Source organism: Micropterus salmoides, unplaced genomic scaffold (genome assembly GCF_014851395.1).
Source record: "Micropterus salmoides isolate LMB-PRFRI ecotype aquatic unplaced genomic scaffold, ASM1485139v1 Ms_hic_scaffold_17, whole genome shotgun sequence".
In the NCBI taxonomy this organism is placed as follows: domain Eukaryota; kingdom Metazoa; phylum Chordata; class Actinopteri; order Centrarchiformes; family Centrarchidae; genus Micropterus; species Micropterus salmoides.
In genome coordinates this window covers 29,147,255-29,171,566 of record NW_024040817.1, presented here as the reverse complement: position 1 = coordinate 29,171,566, position 24,312 = coordinate 29,147,255, and positions in this window count along the sequence as shown.

Here is a 24,312-nt window from a genome sequence, read left to right as displayed (position 1 = left end):
TCCAGACAACAATACTCACAACACTCCTGCTACTATAGCTAATATCACAACAACGGCGTGTCTTGGTCAACTAGAAAGTAAGCTGAATGTCCGTGGGCAAGTCATTCAACGTTAGCTGACACACAAATCATGGCTGGAACGGCTGGACTAGATTTTGTGTGCCAGGGTGCTGGTCACTTTGTTTATTTCTTATTTACAGATCGAGGGCTGAGAACCAACGTCAGATTTATTTTCAGCACACACAGAACGGACGGCTAGCTGACTGTGAGGAGATATTCGCTGAATTTGACAAAAAGACGTTTATTGAATTAAAATTGCTTTCCCCACCAGCCATGAATTGGATCCAGTAATTGCTAGACGTTTGTAGCTGGGACCATCCCCCATGTGCCCACAAGCGGGGAACATTACGGCAAACTCATCGCTTTGGGTGCAAGTTGGGACAGCGTGGAATTTTATATTTTGGGATAAACAGAGTTTAGTGGTGCTTAAGATATCTGATTTTATTGAAATGTTCTATCTCTCTGACTGTGCAGTTAGCTCAAGGGCGTAACATTGGTTTGAAAAGTCTGTGTGTGTGTGTAGGAGGGTAGATTTGAATACATTTTACATGCCTTTATCATATTCCCAGCTGCTTAAAAGCAACACATTATAATTAAGATGGCAATCATGCATGCTTTAATTATTCTGCCAGAAAAGTGGTAAATAAACATAAGAAAAAGCTGCCTTATTCTCTGTATGTTTAACCCAGAACCTTATTGAAAATCACATGCTGTGTATTTAATTAGGGAAATAAGGTATACTTTGTGTAATTGGACTGGTAGATCCATATGTATGGCACTATCACCAGCATCATTTCCCCCTGATTATTCCCTTTAATTGTAATGTGTTCTGTTTTTTGGTAAGCAGTTATATTTCATGATATTTAGTGATATTAGCATGTAATGTAACATATGTCATCATAGAAACCCTTAATCTGATATTTCTCTTTGTTAAATCATCCTACCAAACTCTGTAAAAATTGTCTGGTATTACATTTAAATGTTCAGTGTGTAAGTTTTAGTGGCATCTAGTGGCGAGGGTTGTGAATTGCAACCAACTGTCCAGTCTACCACTGCCCCCTACCCTATTAAAAGAGCTTCAAAGAGCACAAAAGGTGTCTCTTCTGAGAGAGTGGCCAGTCAAGAAATGAGATTTCTTTAGATAGATATATTAAGAAATGATATTTACTTAATTATTCAGTAAAACCATGTTATTGCCACTTGAGCACTGACAGATAACATGGAAAATGTAAGCCAAGAGTGTGAAACAGTCACTGTTTCTGCACCACAGGCCATTATAAACCACACTTTAGATAAAGTACAAACATTGACAAGAGAAACACATTCATTCTCTCTTTGATTATGGACAATCGCCAAAACTGCCCGCCAGCAATAATATCTGGCCTGATAGCGACAAACATAAATAAATAGATAGTAGCTGAAATTGATCTAAGTCATGTCAGCAAAAGTTACTCACATAATCACTTCCTCTTTAGTAGTTTTGATTACAAAATAAAAGCGTGAAATGTTTTTTGCTGCAATGCTATATTTCTTTTGCTTTTTGAAAAATTCTGAACGACATTAAAACAGTCTGCTGCCTGCTTGACACACCTCTGAAAGAGCCATCAGAAAACGTGATTTCCATAAATGTCCTCTGCCTGGAGAGACTAGGGAAATGAAAAAGCATCCGCAGGTTGATGGATGTGGGTCAAACACCGAAACAAAATCAGTGCAGCACATGCCGCTGAGGTGGGATCAAACACACAATTCTCTAGGTGAGAGTCTTTACCATCCGAGCTAACCAACCACCATAATAATGGCTTCAAATATTATGCGTTATATTCTCATCCACCATCTAATGGTGGAAAATATTGCTCCGATGCAAAACTTATTTGCCGACCCCTGCTGTATGTTATTACTACTACCTTCTTCGAACATACATATTTAATGTTGTGATGATCTCTACACTGCCTGAATCCTACCAGAAGTAGAACAAGAAGAACGTAGTGACGAAACACGCTCTGTAGCGCAGTTTGTCCATTTTCAGCCACTGTAGAAACATGATGACGCAACATGGCAGCGCATCATGTAAGGGGGTGCCCATGGTTATGTAGATATAAATGTCTCATTCTAAGGTAATAAAAACATAACGGTTCATTATGTTTGATATTTAAACAGCACTGAAAACATAGTTATGTGTCTTATACTGCATTTCTGTCAATAGATCCTCAGAAATATTACACACTGAACCTTTAATTGTTGTAAAGTTTATAGGTTAGAGAACGCTTAAATAACAGAGCACTTTACTGTTGTTGGGACCTTATTTGCTGAGAAACAAGGAAGCAGCCTACATGTAAAACAAAAAGCCCAAACAACGAAAAATGCGCCAAAATCCCTTTGAACCGTTAATTCACACCCGAGTGTGAGATAAAGTTGAACCCAACTCTTCACACAAAGTCGCTGATTTCTCCCTCCTTTCTGAGAATCAGCGTGCTAAGGACTTTGCTGGATTACTTAAATAATTTGACACATTACATCACTACCAAGAGCAATGTCAAGTAAGAGGCTTGTGTCTGGCCAGATGCAAGGTTAATACTTGTGTTATTGTTACCTGAGCTATTTGGTGTGGTGATTTCTGTGGTAAATAACGGCCCGCCACATCCTGTTAATTGATGTGTATTCTTGTGAATTTATAACTTTATTGATATTATTAAATATATTTTATATTTGCTAATAACCAAACATGCCTCTACCAGACCCTAACACGGTGTAAGCTGCCCGTAGAGAATAATTAATGTCTCACATTGTGAATACATTTTCACCAACAACAGCCACAGTCTGTCATAGAAGTCTGTGAGACATCCCAGCCAGTAAATGCATCAGGGAAGACTTCAAAAAACAACAATAACAAACAGGAATCATATGAGTCATCTGTGGTGTGGACCGTTTCAAAGCAGATAAGCTGATGTGAGTGAGCGATGTTATTAACACAGACATTACACTGCTGCCATGACTGAAGAAAACAGTTGCTTTAAAGAAAGAAATGCAGAATTTAAGAGCATGTGTGTGGTGGCTTTGCTGTCCAGTCAGGTGGCAATGTGCAGCTCTGTCTCCAAGATAGAAAAAGACACTGGAGTTTAATCTGTGCTGGTTCCCAGCCCGCAGCTGCTCCTAAGAATTGGATGCTGATAGTGTGGCTTCAGTGTCAATATTAGCCTCATTAGTAATGCCCAAAATATCTTTAAACACAATATCTCATCAGCTTTCAGTGATTACACATTTTTCAGATAATGGATCTCATTACAAGTTGGAGGCTAGAACATTGTTTTCAGGCTGTAGGAGGTATTAACACCTCAGCCCGTTGTGGATAGGAGGACTGTTATTTCACTTCAGGAGTTCAGGAAATGTAATTTTCTCCAGCATAATTTCTCGTAGAAGTTCAAGCCCGTAGGTCTGAAATCGTGCTGTTGTTGCACTGCTTTATTATCTTATTCTTTTCTAACTTTTTGCATGGTTGCGACGGCCCTGTGGTTCTGCCACAGCCTGTAGGTTTGTGTCACGTCCTGGGCTGCTGCTTGTGTTTTGTGTTTCCCTTTAGGTCCTGGTAGGCGTAGTTTTAGAGTATTAGAGCAACTGGGTACACCTGGCCAGTCCATCCAGAATGCATCTGGGATCAGCCACCCACATTCTTCCTGTCTCTCATCGCCCGCTCTCCCACCTGCACCACGTTTTGTTTTGTTTGGCTTGGTTGCACTTATCTTTATTTTAAACCCAACGACACTACACTTTCACACATCCTCTTACTAACACTACGGGTTGACCATTTCATGCACTGAGTATTTATAGTCTGTTGCCGTTTCTGTAAATAAAGGTGATTGTTTGTTCTTCCCAGTACAGTGTGCCCCCTGATAAAGGTGGCAGAAGTAAAAGTCAAATATTTTAAGCTTCAAAAGAAAAGAATTCCACAAACATAATTATCAGGTAAGGGTTTTAATGCCATGCAGCTGCAGTCATAGGAATGTATTTTGAGTAGAGAGTGCAGCGATTTTGACTGAACCAACACACATCTGAGCAACATGTTAATCACAGCACACTGACAGGATGTTGGGCACAAAGTATGAGAACAAGAAAATAATTAAGACCTGTGCTTTAATAGATTGTCTTAATGAACAACACAGGCACAGAGTTATTAATATTGCAACATGTAAATGTCAGCCAAAATGAAGAAGAAGAAAATAAAGACGAGTAAATCGTCCAGGCACAGCAGCACCCTTGCAAGTGCAAAACAATGTTTCTAGAGGCCAGTCACTCATGCGCCGCAAAAAACAACATCGCCACAGGACACAAATAACACCAATATTACGTAGCTTACGAGTGCATGTCACTGTCACAGACAAATATTATAATTTATAACATAATGTATGATTGTACAACTGTTTTCTGCAGACTCTGCTGATATTGTAGCAACATATTATGTAATAACTCAACACAATGTAACACAGATTCACTTCATTATGAAAGACCACCCACATTTTGTAATAATCTGACACATTTTATAATAAACAGCCTGAACCTAATATGTGGTACATTTCCCTGCGTTTTGTAATTGATTATTACATATAGTGCTGATTATTATTCTTCATTTACACATGTTAAATATTTAACAATTAACCTAATATAAACTTCTGAAATATTAAATTAGACTCCTCTGACCTTGGCATTATAGTTGACTCAGACCTTTGTCTAAATATCCACATAAAAGCAGCATCAAGATCAACTTACAAATACAAATCTGGCGCATTGCTTGTTTGAATCAACAGCCTTGTAGAACTTCACCTAGCACTGCTAAAAATATGTTTCAAAGGGAAAAATATATATATTTGTCACTGATGGCAAGAACCAGAAGGGGTGATGTGTGATGTGAGAAAAAGTAAATAAAATAAATCTGAGCATGAAACTATGGTATACTTCAGGAATACCTCCACACCCCTACTTCCTGCATCTATAGCTGCAGTCAGGTCTATCAAGATTCTCAGCACACTAGCATTCAGCCTGTTTCCATAATGAGCCAGGGGGCCACACAAGTGCACCTGGAAGAATTATTTTACCTTACCTTATGTGAAAAGTAAGTCCCCTCAATTTTTATAAAGCTTAAAACCATTCGCCACCAAACCACAATATTACTATACCAATAATGTTCCAGTTTCTGAACGTAACATTTTTGTGTGTTGAACCAGGGAAATGAGAATTTCCACAATATTTTGACCCATTTACCCCAAACAATAGCAGTAATGAAGCTACAAAGCAGCCCCTAAATATAATATTTTACATTTAATTAATGAATTTAAAAAGTCTATTAAGTTTTCTGAAAAGTTCATGATCATGGGTTAAATGTTTCATAGCCCTATAACTATGCTGGAGAATACCATCCGAAATCACTTTTATTTTGATATATTTAGGTTTTTTGCCTAAAATCCTTTAAAGAAGATTTTAAAGATGTACTTATCAATATTTGTACACTGACCATGAATGAAATGGATATCTGTAATGTAAAAAAAATCCAATGTCAAAATGACCAATAATGTTGCAACATGTGAGATCACTGGGTATGCAAATTTTTGATTCTTTTCAGACCTTGACCTTAAGTAGAGCACATTTTCACGGGTGGTTGACATTGGAGCAGCTGGACTTCCCACCGTTTAAATGGAAACTGTTGCCTGTGTCTGATGAGATCTCTTGCACATAATCCTGTCATGGTTGGGAGGCATTGATCTCACTTTTTACCCACTGAGCACATTATTTGCATTTTAAGATAGTGATCTCATTTTAAGAACATTTCCAGGACCAGACTGTGAACAAAGAGTATATTTGTTAAGTTTGTGTTTACATGGGTGCACATGTGTCAAAATACTCGCATATACAGTATGTGTGAACACTAGATTGGTTTAATAGAAAATTTGATGGAGGAGATCACAGCTATACTCGTCACTTTAGTAGACCAGAACCTAAGAATAAGTTATCACAACTTGCATTGAAATATTAAGTACAATCACGGCCATCCGTGTGCAGAGTCAAAATCAGTGAATAAAAATCAGGGGTCAGTTCTTTAACCTTGCTGTTACTGGTGTGACATCCAAGCCAATTTCCAATACTGTGAACATGAGCATTTGTTCCCTGTATTGTGTTTCAAGAGGGCTACACAATATGTGTAATGAGTGGACATTGTAGGGGGCCCCCCCGATTTCGCATCTGTTCATTTGCTCTGGCAGGATGTAGATTGCGATTTGCAGTAGGGCCACCTCCAGTCCAAATCACCTCCACTGTCATTTGAAGACCTGTAATCAGTGAGGGCAGACTGGCGTTACCATAGAGCATGTTGAGGAAAGTTCAGTGACTCATGCTCAAGGGAAAGAAAAATATGCTACTTGTACAAATCTTTTTACACTTAATTGCAGAACTACAATTATAACCATTTGTTCTGTCAGCAAATGTGCTCTCCCATAGAGCAGCTGCTTTGTTCAGATCTTAGGCTGCCTTTATCAAATCCTGACCATTTCTGCAAGGATAAAACCTATTGCGAAAGCAATGCATTAAGTGCATCACTGCAACTGTATTTGAAGCAGTGGAGGGTGGCCCTAACATTATGTAAACTAACCTAAATGGAAAGCATTTGAAATAAATTGTGATTTTGTGCCTCAACTGGCTCAAGGTAGATAACGCGATCCATATTACTACACCGTGTATCCCCAGTATGAAGTCGAAAGTTGATTTTAGCCTGCAAGAAAGGATGTAACGGTACAAAGCAAATGTGCAGCATTTTTAGAGCCCGACTGGCATGGGATTTTTAAGTCCATTACCGATTTCGATATTTGAGGATTCAAAAATAAAAAAACTCTAAAATTTTTTGAGATACTGAATTTGGGATTTTCATTAGTTGTCAGTTTTAATCATCACAATTAAATGAAATGAACATTTGAAATTTATCAGTCTGTGTGTAACGAATGAATATAATATCCAAGTTTCACTTTTTAAATGGAATTACTGAAATAAATCAACTTTATGATGATATTCTAATTATTTGACCAGCTCCCACATATATATATGTGTGTGTGTATATACATATATATATACACACACACATATATATGTGGGGCAGTAAGTATTTTAGATTTATTGTTCTACCGATTCTCAGGTAGACAGCTTCTCCACAGGTTTTTTTTGCTGTAACTTACGTGACCCACATAATATACAATAATGCAACATAATGATGCAGTAAAAGCAGAGAAGAGTCATGAAGTCTGAAATATAGTCTTGCTTTAAAAGGACAGTGAGTGACTGTAATCCAAGACAAACATTGTTGTTAAATTCAGTGAATATTTCGGTTTGTTAGCTTTAGTGTGTGCTAAGAACAGAAATCTGGTTTTCCCACACAGCCCTGGCTCTGTATATGGAAAAGAAAGCACAACATTGTTCCAGCCAATCAGCAACGTTAGTGCTCATGCACATGGGGGGAGGGGAGCAGTGGGTGAAAGAGTCCTATACACTGGCATATTGGAATGTGCTGGACCCCAGCCACTGTGAAGGACAGAAACAGCCAAAGAAGTACAGAAGCCCTAAGCGGCCATCGATTCAAATATTTTTTTAAACTCTGTTTTCCCGTGACAACAGGATAATTATCTTATGATCTCGAGATAACGACTGTTGTTTTCTCGTGATCTCGAGATAATGAACCATAGCTGAATACAGGGGTCAGCAGGTGTGTTTCTTTATGATAATTTCGTGGGAACTTGCTGAGATAGTAGTTAGCTCCGTTGGTAGAGCGCAGGGCTTGTATCCTGAGGAGTTTAGGTTCTACTCCTGCTCTCTGCAAAGTTTTTTATTCTTCTTTTGTGTGTTTTTTAATCATTCTCTTCAACAAAGTTGTTATGAAGAGATTCAGGGGAATCAAATCACTCATTTCCCGACGGCAATTTAATGCCGTTAATATTTTAATTCCATGGGGTGGCGCGGTGGTGCAGTGGTTAGCACTGTTGCCTCATAGCAAGAAGGTCCTGGGATCCAAAGACATGCAGGCTAGGTTAATTGGTGTCTCCAAAATTGTCCTTGCGATGGACTGGCGACCTGTCTAGGGTGTACCCTGCCTTGCGCCCAATGTCAGCTGGGATTGGCTCCAGCCACCCTGTACGCAGGATAAGCGGTTGACGATGGATGGATGGATGGATGGTCTTCCATGAGGATCAAACTCTCAATCTTAAGACTATGAGTCATGTACCTTAACAACTGAGCTACACAAAATTCAGCAACAGCAACACTAAAATCACCTCGAAACGTTCTTGCCAAACCATGTGTTCAACAAACTGTTTCGTTATCTCAGGATAATTATCCTGTGATCACGGGAAAACAGAGTAAAATAAAGATATGAATCGATGGCCGCTTAGGGCTTCCGTACTTAAGAGTATACACAGAGGAGAAAGTTATCTGACCAGGCAAGGGGGCGAAGGCATTTCAACGCTGGAGAAACCTTAGAGATGTGAAATTTGGGGGGCCTAGCTTCTGAGGCAGCGCTGAAGTGAGGGGGTGTACTTGTTTGGCAGCCAAGTTCAAATATCAACATTCCTCCTGCAGAGTCACTTTAAGGTTACGGAAATATCACCTTTGAGGTTAAGAGAAGCCGACGTTGACTGTAGGTCATAGCTGAGACACAAATCTGGTAAAATAGCCCCTTACTGTAGCTGATCAGAATGTTTTTGTTTTTTCAAGTCAGAAGAGGCCCTGCACACTCCTATCTGAATGTTATCAAGCTGATTACTTCAAATCATGTTTGCTCAATCACTGTTCCCTTGGAAATAAAACAATCTTAAAGTTGTTTTATTTTGAAATTTCAGTTAAACTATAAATCTCCACGTTTACACTTTTTCAAGCATTTCCTATGAATTTAGAAGACATCACATGCTGGAATAATGAACTTCTGGTTTTTCATATATTTGTGTGCTATACACTATGGATAGCAGCATTACTATGTTATCCATAGACGATGTCACAGCAATTAAACTAGTAATTATCTGTAAAAGGTTAGCTATCAGCAGGGTTTCTCCCCCATATGCGCCTGCAGAAACATCACATGAAACATCTGACCCTCTAAGGGTTAAAAGACGACATTAGCGCTGCAGCTTAGGCTGGTTCAGGTCCGATTGTTCACCTTTAACCTAGCGTTTCTGTATATGAATATACCGGTAGCAGGTGAATAAGGCTACTGTTACATTCAGTGTCATTGGACATTAACATTTTCATGTAAATGTATTCATTTCATCAGTGCGGTGTCTGTCCTGAATTTTCTGGGACGTCTGGTCACCCTAGTTCCTGGTGTATGTGTGTGTGTCCTGGGGGCGCACAATGCACATAGAAGACTGTGAGTTACTGATTCCTTTCATGAAATATTAATTCTGAGTTCCTGTTTTCTAGATGTGCAGATTTTAGTATCTAGATTCTAGGTTGCAGATTCGAGAGTTCAAGGTGTAGCTTGTAGAATCAAGAGTTTAATGTTTAGCGTTCCTGTTTGGAAGTAACTGAAGTCTACCAGAGTGAGTGTAAACTAGTTTATGGCAGCTGTTTACATATTGTGGTATGGTAAAGGAGTATTATAGTGTACTGTTAAATTAAATAGTTGAGATCAGATGAGTTAGACGGTGCAATAATAAAGGCGAAGTGAGAAAGTAATTCCTGTGTGTTGTATAACCTCCAACTGCCTTAAATCCTCGATTTTACATTTTTAATGTGGTTCCTGTTTGAGTCCAGTCGGGGAATAAAAACCCATACAATTTACTGTGTGTTTGGCCTCATCATTCCTGGCCTGGCCACATATATAAAGTCAGGTTTCCTGTAACCAAAGAAAAATGGTGAGGAAACCAGGCAGGAATTTGTCAGCAACAGAATATTTGCTCAGAAAATAAATGCTTCAAGCTGCTCTGCCTTCCTTAGCTTTATTTTTCACACAATCAGGTGAAAACCAGACAGCAGGGTATTAAGATCCTTCAAGATCAAATCCAAGAAAAGGATCTAATGTTAGAGCCCCATCTGTGCTACATTGTTACGTGTGCAATCATTATGTTGGCAAGACAAGAAGACACAGGAGAGCAGTACAGGGACCTTAGATTTCTGACATTTCTATCACGTAGTTGCACACAAATCACTGGGCTCAGTGTAGAGCTCTACGTAGATTCAACACTACATATTTGTCAAAAATATTTGATAACACCCTTCTTTCACAACAAAAACAAGACAAAAACTAAACAAAAAAGTAGTCTTTGACAACCTAATACTATGACAAAATGGAAGACAGCTTTATCAAATGGTAATGTTAAAAACGGACAATTAACCAATTACTGTTTTATTTTTCAGGCATCTGCAGAATCACACGTGTAATGTGTAATGTGCTTCTTCAGAAGTTCACATACCTGCTCGGCTGTTGCATGGAACTGTGAATGTCAGCAACATTGTGTCAGTTGTTGGAAGAAAAAAATATTTAGAACTGATTTATGGACTAAATGCATCCACAATCCCACTGAAAACTGAAACTGAAACATGCTACGCAGGTACCTATGATAATGCTAAGTGAGCAAGCACGACAGTGAGTGGCTCTGTCCAACAGCATGAGTTTAGGAGTAATAACTCTATTCACTGAAAAGGCACTCTGCAGAGCACAGTGACATGGGTGTGAACAAGTAAACAAGTGCATTTTCTGCTGACTTTGCAGGGTAAGAACCACATCTGTAACCATAGTAACTGTACATGTCAAAGATGGCAACAGTTCATGCCTCAAAATGCTCCTTGAAACCCGTTCAGACTGGATTTATTTATTTCTCTAGGGATGGTGGGGTGATTTAAAGGGTTAGTTTGGATTTTTTGAAGTGAGGTTGTATGAACTACCCAGTTTGGAGAAGCAGACAGGGCACAGAAGCTAAACAATGTACTGCTGTGGACAGGGGCAGAAATGTATTTTAGTCACCAAAAAAAGAAACCAAAAATCAATATCTGGTTAGTGAATGCTATATTTAGAATATTTTAACTGCTTTACCGTGCTGTCATTACAAATGTAGAACTGAAGCTGTATATCCATCTTTGCTCTCTTCAAAGCCACAAGACTCCAAAAGCTGCTGGTCTGTTTTTTAAAACTTCCAGCTTGCAGTCAGGGATCCTTTAGAAAAAGTACCTGAGGTCCCATCAGCATCATTTTTAGCAATGCTGGCAACGTGGCTCGAGGAAATTTGGTCCGTCTTTTTGGTCTACCACTTTGGTCCAGACTGAAAAGTCTCAACAACTATTGGATGGATTGCCATGGTATTTTGTACTAACATCCATTGTCCCCTTATGATAAATCATAATGACTTGATCCATTGGCCTATCCTACAACACCACCAGCTTCATGACGTTTCTGGTTAAAAATATCTAGACAGCTACTGGATGGATTGAAGTGAAATTTGGCATAAACATTCACTGTACCCAGAGGGTTTCTCTTTTCAAAAATAAAAGCCCATTGGCATTTCACTTTAATAATAATAACATTTCCTGTCTTTCTCTTCAGCTGTTCCTTTCAGTTTCCAAGCAAGTGTTGCGCTTTTGTCATCTGTTCATTTAATACAACTTGTTTGTGAAAGGAATGTCCAAAGAAACCTTAGCATATGCATCTCTCAGGGTGAAAATGTACATTTACATGTTTGCTGATAGTCAGCTCAACATCAGTCCACTTGAAGTCCCTGAAATTATGCAAAATTTTGACTTGATTATTTGACTTGATGCATTTGCAATGCAACATACCTGCATGAACCTTTGCATCTGGAATTCTCACACAACCATTTTTGCGTGTGGGAGAAAGAAGTGAAATGGCCTTAGTCTCATATATCTTTATTTTTCTTTTCTTTTCATTTTCTTTATCCACAGCTGACACAGTGATAGCTGGTAACAGCTGCTATTCTGGGGTCCCTTCAAAGGCTCTATGAAATATGTTTATAAAATATTATTATTATTATTATTATCAGCCTATCATTATGATGTTGTCTAATCTTGTTGTAGTTGAGATCAGACTATCACTGTCTCTGCAGCCATTCTCCGTACACTCCAATGCCAAACTGGCCTTATATTACAAAGGAAATCACTGAGCCAGGACAGACTTTAACAATGGAGAATGCAGGAAACACGTCCAACTTCCTCCCTGGATTCACTGTTGTGTTTTACTACCGCAGGCTAATGTCTTGACCTTCTTTAATTACACCAATTACTCGGCCATCAAGCTTTACTTTCAGCCCCAAAACAACCACCTCCATCCTTCACTTTAAAATCAATTACCAAGAAACAGCTCAACAAGACAGAAACACAATGCCTCAGCTGTCTGAAAAGCACTCAACTCAGTCAACAACAGCTGTGGTTGAACATCCATCTTTCAAGTTTAACACCCAAAAAACTTGGAATATCATCTATCATAAGGAATACTTTCTTACTTTAAATGTATCCATTAGTTATGCTTACGGCACTGGATATGTGAACAGACATTTTGTGTGGGCCACTATGGCACTAATTCAAAATGAGGAGTGGGGGGTAACATAATTGAGTTATGTACAGCATAAATTAATGGTAACACTTTCTATGAAGGTCATCGCTATAATGACTTATACATATATTTATAATACGATATAATGCGTCCATAAGACATAAATTGTTATAATCACTTACAAACATGCATTAGGCGCTATAGCAAAGTTCATAATGTATTATGACCTTTTGATTTAATGATTTATAACTAATAGTAATACCAGTTTATATCAATGTGCGGCAAGAATCTCCGACCATGTAAATATTTGGCTATTAACTTAGCTAGAATAGACAACATTAAAGTTCGCTGCTTACTAATAAACATGGATAAAAGATGCTGGAGCAGCACAGTAAAAGGCTTACACGGGGACACAAGAGGTGGAAGCACTGCAAAGCGCCAATTCTCACGCGTGCAGTAGCCTCAACATTCACATCACGCGGATTTCTCCACACCGTTCAACAAGCAGTTCAGCTCATCCGCTCCTTTTTAATCACATGTAAAGCTTTCTAATAACCTCGCGAATTTATACAGTCAAGCTTTTTATGTGTTCCTGGATTATCGGGCATTGCTTTTTCTGCAACGATGACGTTGAAAAGACCATCGCCTTGTCTCTCCAACTTGTGTGTGTCTGATCCTCTCTGTCACTCTGTTTAGACCGGTAAATATGTGGAATAGCTATGTCATTTAAAAAAAACAATAACAAACAGTTGTGCTATTTCTAATAATAGTGGATGGGCAGATATTTCATCATGTAGGGGGGAAAAATATCAGGGGAACTGAAACTCCACGAGAACAGCGGTGAGAGGGATAGAGAAATCAAAAGCATTTGCAAGCAAGGGACACACATTTCATCAGTTATCAGAATCAGATCATTTATGATATTCAATATATAATTTTTAATTATCAGTGCCTTTTCTTGCCAGATTCGCATGCATGAAAAAAACAACAACAGATAAGTTTAATGACAAAACTGATTATACAAATGATGATTATGATGATAGTACTTTATTGTCAGACCAAGTTCACCCAATGCTGATTAAGCCTGTCACTGCCAGGTTAATCTCTCTGTATTGGCAGTATACTGGAGATTTTAAATCTGGTGTCTGCGGCGACGTTCCCATGCTGGTGCTCCGGTAGCAATATGTTTTATGCCAACTAGCAATGACTGGTTTGCCAGAGGTGAAGAGGAAACTGTAGAAACAGTAGCAACTCAGTATGGAAGAGCCTATATGTCATAAGCACAGGTCGACAGCGTGGTGTAAATCCTCTCACTGTCAGAAGGGGGAAACAAAAGTATCCATCATGCATGTTATTTTTCTGGATTCACACCAAATTATTTGCATGAAGCACACAATAACTGCACATCTGAGATGATGAGACTTAAACTGGGCACAACCATATTTTGACTTACTGTAATTCTAGTATTGAAAATATATCCACACATATATAGTAGTTGCACTTGCTAGAAGAGTAGAGCCAATAGGGCTTTGGCATAGGTCTGTGCACTCCAAGTGCCCTTCCAGTATATATTTGGTCTGGAAATGTATTTTGCCAAAGAGGATAAAATGAGCATTGCAAACTCTGCCTCATTTCATTTGGCCTATTGCTCTCCTTGATTCAGACTGAGATAGCTCACCAACTATTGGATGGATTGCCATGCAATTTTGTGGAGACATTCATGGTCTCCAGAGGATGGATCCTAATGACTATGCTGATGTTACGCCACTCAGACAACAGCAGCATTGGTGGTGTAGGAAAACGTGCATTGTTATTTCTTCAACTGTCCGTCAAGCGGCACCGGGAACACACTCTCACATCAGACCAGGACTACGTCTAACAACTGCAACTTCTTCTAATGTCGCTTTCTGACATATGTCACAGCTGATCCTGCCCACTACTGGCAATGTAAGGAAACATAATAGGCTAGGCTATTAAAACAACTTGTTATATTAGAGTAACTGGCATGTCTTGCACACAAAAAAACACATTTATAGGTGCCACACTGATCAAAATAATAAGGTCAAAATCACTTATTTGCTGGAGTATACCTACAGGATATGGATTCACACAAACTTTTCCTCAGGATGAATTGTAATAACGTTGGTAATCCACAGACTGACTTTTCATCTCGTGCTGTCATCCGGTCAAAATTTCAGTTCATCCAATACTTTAGGGTTTATAATTAAATACCTGCAAAACTGATGACATTCCCTTTAGCCTACTTTGCTCATTAAACATTAGCATACACTAAACTAAGATGGTAACCATGTTAATTATAAAACATTAAACCTACTAAACTAAGCATGGCTGCAGGCTTGTTTATAACAAGTGAGTACAGTACTTCTTATGTTGACTCCTAAATTATTTTCCAATACACATTTTTCGAGTAACTTTAAATACTATCAAAAATATCTACCTTACTTCCCCAATACTTGACGTCAGTGTAAGACATTCCCCAATTGTGACAGCTCTCAGAGACAATCTCTACAGCTGCTTTGTTTGTCCAACTTAATGATCCCAAAGTAACACTCAATGTTATTAGCAAGCTCATTAGGCAAGTTTATTTATACAGCACATTTTCATATACAATGACAACAAAATCTGCAAAACTGTACTGTATTTCTATGTTCAACACTTTACCACACAGGATATTTGACAGATTGAAGTTATTGAAATGCTGGAAATGTCACACGTTTTTATGATCACATGCCCTTGATTGTATGATTGTTATACCGCACACACATCCAGCCACTCTTTCCCCCCTTTCCCTCTGGTCCAGACCTGCTGAAGCTGATCACAACGCTGAATCGACTCGTGAGTATAAATAATCCAAACTGAATAATTACTGAGTTGCCCTATTGTGCGGCGCCAATAGCCTCAGGGTTTGGTGCAATGTCACGAAACAATCAACTAGCTATTAGTTATTTTACTTTCTTTGATAAGATGCAAATGGAGGAGGAGGGTGAAAGTTATCTCATGTCTAATGTCTTTTAACATTCTCACAGGCCTATTTTTGATTCTCCTTGATGTCTGAATGTCTTGCTCTGAAGAATCCATTACTCTATGAATAAGAAAATAAATTTGGAGGGTCAAAGATGCACCTGTTCTGACTTGTTCTTTGTGTCCTACTTTTACATGAATATAAGAATATGTCTGTTAAAATATTACCTGGAGTGACTTTAAGATAAGGGACTTTTCTTCCCCTAAGGTTATTAAATGTGTTAACACTAGTTTGCTTATCGTCTGCTACTTGTTGGTCAAAGCTGAGGCTATTACTTAAATTGATTGATGTCATAAATCACAGAGGAGCAATCTATCACTTGGAGGAGTTTTCAAAGTATTAGTAATTAGAAATACTGGAGTCAGAAAGATTTGACAACTTGGCTGGCTGACAACTTTGAAAATATAAAATAATTTGGTGCTCTTTTGACGAACTTCATAAAATCTGACAGCAATTGCAACTGAAAAATCACCGTCACAGACTGAATGTAATGTTTTCAAAGCATGACTCTGTAAGAATCCAATTACATTTACAAAAGGCTCGGGGTCTCCCACAGTTTTTCAGTGTGTTTCCTGTCGTAGATAATTAAGTCTGTCACCTAATCAGCTCCGCCACATTGATCCCCACTTTAACAAAGTACAGGTTCCCCATCTTGCCTTTTAAAGCACACACTCATTTAGAATCATGTACTCTTTAAGTTATTTGCTTTGACAGCTGGTGAGAAAAACACACTATATTCATAAAATAATAATAATACCACATGTAAATATCAGTTTGCATCTGTAATGTGAATCTCCGACTAACCCTTCTAAATGGCCTTTGTGGATGTGCCCTGTGAGCCAGACTGACTTTAATGAAATAGCGTTTGTTGAAGCAGTAGGTGATTCAAGGTAGAATAGGCCTGGAATCGAAAAAATAGGATCAACATATTCTTGTCTGTTCCTGACCTCTACCTTTTATCTTCTTAAGAAGTTGCTCTATTTTGCCTTTCAGGACTCACAAAGACCACAAGTTACCTTTGGACTACTCTGTCCAACAGCCTGGTTGCCATGGGCCCTTCCTCCACAGGCAGTGTGTGTTACAGAATGGTGGCAAATTATTTGATATTCAAATGAGGCATTGTAGTTAGAGGTTGGTCATACCACAAGGTGACATTCACTCGTCCATGCAAAATAGTTGGGGCCAGAAGCTTGGTGAAGTTGTGACAACTTGCAGGTCTAGTCAGCTTACTGCTGTGGCCAGCGAGCTAATTGTAATTTGCTAGCTGGCCTGGCTAAGCTAGCACTAGTCAGACACAACAGCTCCTGGAGCTTCTGTCTGTTCTTCCCTGCTGTTCTGTTTACTCTCCCGTGGTATTTTGCTCACCCTTGCAACTATTTTGTTCATCCATCCATTTTTCCATATTCACTTATCCTTTGCAAGGTCGCGGGAGTTGAAGCCAATCCCCATTGGTATTGGGCAGGAGTCAGGATACACCCTGGACAAGTCGCCAGTCAATCACAGAGATGGCACAAAAAGTTGGACAACTATTCACACTCACATTCATACCTTCTTTTTTTAACCTAAAATGCATGTTTTTAACAGTTTTATTCAATAAAAAGTTATCTACTGGGACTGATAACATGAACAAAAAACATGTGCCTGATTAACCCATACTAGGTGGAATGTGAATAGGTTTAACCCGAGGTCTGCTACCATAGCAATTTACACTGCATCTCTAAACTGCTCCGAGCAGGTTAACTTCGTGGTGAACTCGAGGTTACCCTGTATATGTTGACTACAAACCACATCTGTACGCCTACTACACACCAAAATATTTTTAGATTTTATCCTGACTTGTTCCACTGGGCTTGCAGCTGAACAGAAGTCATTCTTAACACTAAATCATTACTTTTGTACAGCCCTGCAGCCTCTGTGATTTAGAGAGGAAATCTTAACTAAATTAACGGGCCTGAATTTTCTGAGATCTATTTCATCTGTATGTGCTAATTGAATCATCCTTTTTTTAGACTGACTATTACGTGATCAAAATATACCAAGCCAGGGTGGATGTTAATAATCCAACAAAAAGAATCCTAGATGAAAGTTGTTAATTTACAAGAACAAAACGTGGAAATTCCTTTAAATTAAAGTCACAAAAAATCCAAATCAGTTTTCATTTAAATACACCCAATTCACAGCAAAGTCTCTAAAGTCCCTATGTGGTTGATAATGTGGTGATTGTGTGCTCAAATCACGAGTGTTTCCTCATTGCCAAATACGACTGCGAAGTTGCCTATAATATATTTTTCCACTACCTATCCCTAACCCATTGCAGTGGTGTGTGCGTGTGTGTTGCAGCCTTGCAAAGAAAACCAATGTGGTTCCTTAAAAAAACACTTAACTTTAAATTGTAGATTTGGGATTCTTAGACCTAATATGCAGTTGTAGGGAATTAGCCTACAATAAGAACACTGTGAAGATAATTTCAAATTTACTCAATGCAATGCCAACAAACCTCCCTGGCTTTGCTGGCCGCCACAGTACTAGATTCAAACATTAACATGTCTTTAAACTCCTGACACTATCAACGTGCATTCTAAATATGCACCTCTGGAAAAAAATCCGCTTTGTCTTAATGTTAATTGACCTGTTGAATAGGATAAAAGCCAGCCTGTGTTAGTTTTGTACGTTCCAAAACAAAGCAGAGGTCTCTCCGTGACTCAAGCCTTTCTGATGTTGACTGTGTTTTTACAAAATCAATTCGATCGTTCAACATTGAGATCTCCCTGTCTATGCAACAGGCTGATCAGCCACCTGATGATTACACTTACACTGGCAGGTGATGTCCATTCTAATCTGGGGCCAGCAACATAGAAGGAAAGCCGCTGTTGTCGGATATACCTGAGTTTGCAGACGTTGCGATATTTAATCCAAGTGAATGTACACAATTTAAATAGAATGGCGGTTAAAAGGAAGTTTGAACTCTTTCAACCAGTAAATCAGGCTAAAGACTGGAGAAGGACCTCAACACCAACAACACCAACGATATGTGGGAGGGCCATCAAAAACATCACAGGCTACAAAAGCAGGAGATCCCCCATCATGTGTGAGGCCACATTACCTGATGAACTAAACACCTTTTATGCTCGCTTTGATCTCCTCAACAAGGAGTCAGCTGTAAAGTCTACTCCACCTCCAGAGGACTGGCCACTGTCAGTATCCACAGATGTGAGGAGAGTCCTGCTAAGAGTGAATATGAGTAAATCAGCTGAGTCTGTTAACATTCCTGGCCATGTACTAAAAACCTGAGCCAATCAGCTAGTTGATGTTATTACTGACATTTTCAACATCTGACTGTCTCAGGAGAGGGTTCCCTCTTGCTTCAAGACAGCCACCATCGTTCCGGGACCTAAAAAGTCTGCCGTGTCTAATCTGAATGAAATTCTTTGAGAAACTGGTTCTTCAGCACATAAAGAACAACATCCCAGCCAGCCTCGAGCCTCACTAGATTGCTTTCAGAACCAACAGATCCACAGAGGATGCCATCTCCACTGCCCTCCACTCAGCACTCACACACCTTGAGAAAAAAAACATCAAAATGCTTTTTGTGGATTTCAGCTCAGCGTTCAACACAATCTCCCCCATGGAACTGATCAGCAAACTCAGCACTCTGGGTTTAAATACAACATTCTGCAACTGGATATTGGACTTCCTCACAAACAGACCCCAGTCAGTTCGGATTAGCAGACACACCTCCTCCACTCTATTGCTCAACACCGGAGCCCCCCAGGTCTGTGTGCTCAGCCCCCTCCTGTTCACGCTGTACACCCAGGACTGCATCACCAGACATGGAGAGAACTCTGTTGTGAAGTTTGCGGATGACACCACCATCATCGGCCGGATTTCAAACAACGATGAGACTTCATATCAGAAGGAAATTGATCATCTTGTAGAGTAGTGCTCAGAGAACAACCTACTGCTCAGCGTCACCAAAACTAAGGAGCTGATCATTGATTTTAGGAAGAAGGAGATAAAGACACACACTCCTGTCTAAATAAATGGAGCTGAGGTGGAGTAGGTGAACAGTTTCAGGTTCTTGGGAATCAGCATCACAGAGACCCTGACATGGTCATCTCACATCTCCATGCTGGTCGGAGAAAGCTCAAAAATTACTACATTTCTTGTGGAAGCTTAAGGCCAAATTCCCACGCCAAGTTCTTGTCAGCTTTTACAGAGGAGCAAGAAAGAAAGCATCATGACTGGAAACATCACTAACTGGCATAGGCCCAGGACAGGGGGACTCTGCAGCGGGTGATTAAAACTGCTCAGAAGATCACCGATACCCATCTCCTGAGCATCAGTGATATCGGTGAGGTGAGGTGCCTACACAGAGCCCAAAGGATACTAAAGGACAGTACCCACCCAGCCAAAGCCTGTTCACCCTGCTGCCTTCTGGGAAGAGATATAGATGCTGCCACACTACCAGACTGCAGAGCGGCTTTTTCCCTATAGCTATCAGACTATTAAACAGTAATTCATCCTCAGCACTGAGGTATATTGTCTGCTATGTAGCAGAAAGGAGTTGTAAAACTCAATTTCACTTGTTATATTGTGACGGTAAACCTAACCACCTACCAACCTAAAGCCTTGTGGGACAAATGACTCAAACCTAAAGGATTGCTAGGTGGTTTGCTGATAGACTCCAAATTAGACTTTCTTTTTATTTCAGTTAACTGAATCATCACCAAGGTTTGCTATACCTGGGTATCAAGGTTTTTGGAAAGACAGAAAATTATGCAGAGGAGGAGTAGGAGTCTCTTGTATGTTCAAAATCACTTTAAATGTGTAGAAGTGCATCTTAATTCCTCACAAGAACTTGAAAGTATTAGTCTCTTTGTATTGTATTGTCGCCTCATATGTCCTTTACTATTACAGGTATATACCAACTCCCAAATTATACCAATATTTTTTATGACAAATTAAAATCCTTATTAAAGGATATTGGTAATAAGACTGAATAAACTGTATTAGGTGATTTTAACATAAAATGGACCGAGAAAGCAAGCAGTAAAAAACTCAAAAGTATATCAGATAAGTACAATCTCACTCAAATGATTCAAAGCCCAACTTGGGTTACTCAATCATCACAAACACAGATAGATCTTATTTTTAGTAATAAGTCTGATAGATTTACAAAATATTTTAATTTGATAACTGGCATGTCAGATCATAATCTGACCTGCATTCTTATAAAAAAGTGACAAAACAACGATTCTTAGATAGAAAAGAGAGTCAAAGTTATTTTAATGATATACCCAAAACCTTAGTCGATCCATTGGAGAATAAATTAAAGCACTAGGACTGGAATCAGGTTCTGCAGTCTGATTACATTACATTACAAAAGACTTCTAATATTATGATGGCTAGAGTTAGTGTGACAAAAAATTTTGCAAAAAGGTCTTACACAAAAAATATAATCTGCCATGGTTAAATGAGCATCTCTGGAAGCTAATGAAGCAAAGAGACTTAGCACTGAAGGCAACTCTTAAATCTGGACTACCACATGACAGGAGAAAATTCCAAGAATTGCTAAATAAAGTAGTAAAAGAACTAAGGCAGGCTAAAACTGATTACATTATTAAATTCATTGATGACTCTAAGGGAAATAGTAAATTCATTTTGGAAAATATTAATAAAATTACAAAGAAGGATATGTTCAAAATTGATTAATACACGAACAAACAAAAGTGATAGAAGATAAAAAGGAAAAAAACAACCATCTTTAATTCATTCTTTGTAGATTCAGTACAGCGTCCAAGAGTAATCGAATCGGCAAATAATGACTTCCCTGTTTTCACAATTGCTCCAAACGTCTCAGAACATACAGTAATGAAAACACGCTTGAAAGGGTCCAAGTCTAAGGATGTTTTTGATTTTGATGAAAGATTTTTTTAAAAATTAAATAAATTCATACTATGTAAGCCTTTAGCTCATCTGATAAACTTGTCAATAACAAACTCCTATTCCCCTCATTCTGGAAGGCTGCAGTTGTGATCCCAATCTTAAAATCAGGTGATAGAACTGTCACATCAAATTATAGACCAATTAGTATCCTTCCAATTGTGTCTAAAATTGCAGATAAGGTGGTTTGTGATCAGCTAGTCTCTCATCTAAATGAAGGTGAATTTACTTTGTACCCAATGCAGTTTGGCTTCCGAAAACATAACACATCATAAACACATCAAATTATAGACCAATTAGTATCCTTCCAATTGTGTCTAAAATTGCAGATTAGGTGGTTTGTGATCAGCTAGTCTCTCATCTAAATGAAGGTGAATTTACTTTGTACCCAAAGCAGTTTGCTTCCAAAAACATAACTTGACAGAAACAGCAAATTGTTTTTTGGTGGAACAAATCAAAAGTCAAAAGCCTTGATAAAGGTGGTGTCGTCGGTTTGTATTTAGATTTTAAGACGTTTTAAGTTACAACATTTTACTCTTGAAACTTTCTAAATTTAATTTATCTGTTAGTACCCTGACCTGGATGGGGATCCTATTTCAATAATAGAAAACATGCACAAGAGTGAATGATAATTATTCCTCATTTACTAACTGTACTTCCGGGGTCCCTCAAGGGTCTATTTTAGGACCTCTTTTATTCGGTATATATATATATATATATATATATATATATATATATATATATATAAATGTTCTCCCGCAAGCATGTCCAAATGCTAACATCCAAATGTATGCTGCTGACAGTGGGATTTTTACCCATGCAAGATCTAAAGAACATGCTGCAGCCAAACTGACAACTTCGATATATTTTATAGTGAGGATTAATAATTCAGTTTAGAGTATTAGACACCATTTGTCACTGTTTGATGCAAAACCTTTTGTACATACTGTACCGTATTTTATCCCCATCTGTCATACTGTGTAACAACCTGGTCACAGGCTGGTGTGGCTACGCTCAAGACCATGTATTTGTTCTAAAACAAATGTAAAATGTAGATAAAAAGCCTAAGGATGATCATCATTGCAACATCCTGAAAAAATGCAATTTTCTCAATTTTGATAATTTCTTATTTTATTTGGACGCATGTCTAATGTTTAAAGTTATTCATAATCTCACATCCCCTCCTCTTAGGGTATGCATAGCATTTTCTGGCAGTGGCAGTGCCAGTAGAACAAGAGCATCTACTAGGGGTGATTTGGTACCGCAATTTAGAAAAACATCCTTTGGTCAATCTGCCTTCTCTGTTAAAGTAGTGGGAAGTGGAATTCCATACACATAGGGCTGTCATGGTGAAGTCACAGTTTCTCTGGACTGTCCTCACAACAGTCCAACATCGCAGAGCATGCTAGCCATGCAATATGCTAACGCCAAGTTAGCTAACCTTTAAAATAAACAGTAAAACAACACAAAACACGGCAACACTTCAGAGTTTGAAGTCGGGTCACATACAGCCGTTACAGAGCTTGTTACGGTTGTGGAACTTTTGAAGCACTCATTTATTAATTTAACAAGCCTTGAAGTCTACAGTATGAACATTGCTGTTGTTGCGGTGCTTGCCATCCTCCGCGGTAGGCTTGACCAATAGCGCGGTATTTCAATTTTGCAGTTATCGTGACAGCCCTACATACCCACAAACATTAGAAACTCAGTACGTTTTGCAGTCAGCTTCAAACGTTCAAACTAAAATCAGCACAGGAGAATCACCATTAATGATTGGATTGTATTTTCTGTATTCTGTATTGGGTTTATGTATCAAACATTTACAGATGTATTTTGTTATTTAATGTAGTGTGTTTGTTGTTGGTTGTGTGGTGGTTGTTTTGTGTCTTTTGTTTTGTTTTGTGTGGCCAGGGACAACAGATGCAAATTAGCTGCTAGCTAATGGTGCAGTTATTTTAATTGTACGCTGTCCCTGTCAAATTGTCAGTTTGTTGGCAGTACATTGAATAAATATGTAATTATCTTGAATATTGTCGTCATACATTTATGAGAGAAACTCCCTGAAAAATAGTGTTTTTTGTCAAGGAACGTCTCGGGTTACATACATAACCCTTGTTCCCCGAGAAGGGGAATGAAACACTGCGTCGGTGACGACACTATGGGAATGCCTCTGGGCGTGGCAGGGCTGAATCATGAAGGAAACTACTCCAATCCTATTGGTGTTGCTAGAACAGTAGCATGTGACGGCATAACTGGAGGTGTATATAAGCACGCCGGCACACAGGACACATCAGCTTTTTTCTATTCAGCAGGTACTCTGGCATGTGAGAAAAGTACAACCACGAGAGGAATTTTCTTACCTGGAAGGAAGTCTGGCAGAGGAGATGGCTGGTGAGAAGTTCAGGCAGAGTGTTTTCCCATGCCCGCGCTACATCACGGCTGGGGACACTCATGACCTGTGTGTGTCTTGTCTGGGGATGCCGCATGCCCAGGCAGCTCTCGAGGGGGCTACCTGCAGCCATTATGAGGCCTGTCCCTAAGGGTACTGAGTTCTCATGCGGCTCTCTTTTCGGAAGAAGGTCGGATGCGCAGGCATAAACTTTGTTAGCGAGTTGGTGAGAGACGTCATCTCACCACTAACTTTATGCAGTAATGCGTTTTCAGTTAAATTGAAGGTGAAGATGACGCTTCGTTTCTTTGCCACAGGGCAAAAGCAGCAATGCTGATGATTTTGGCCCGTCACA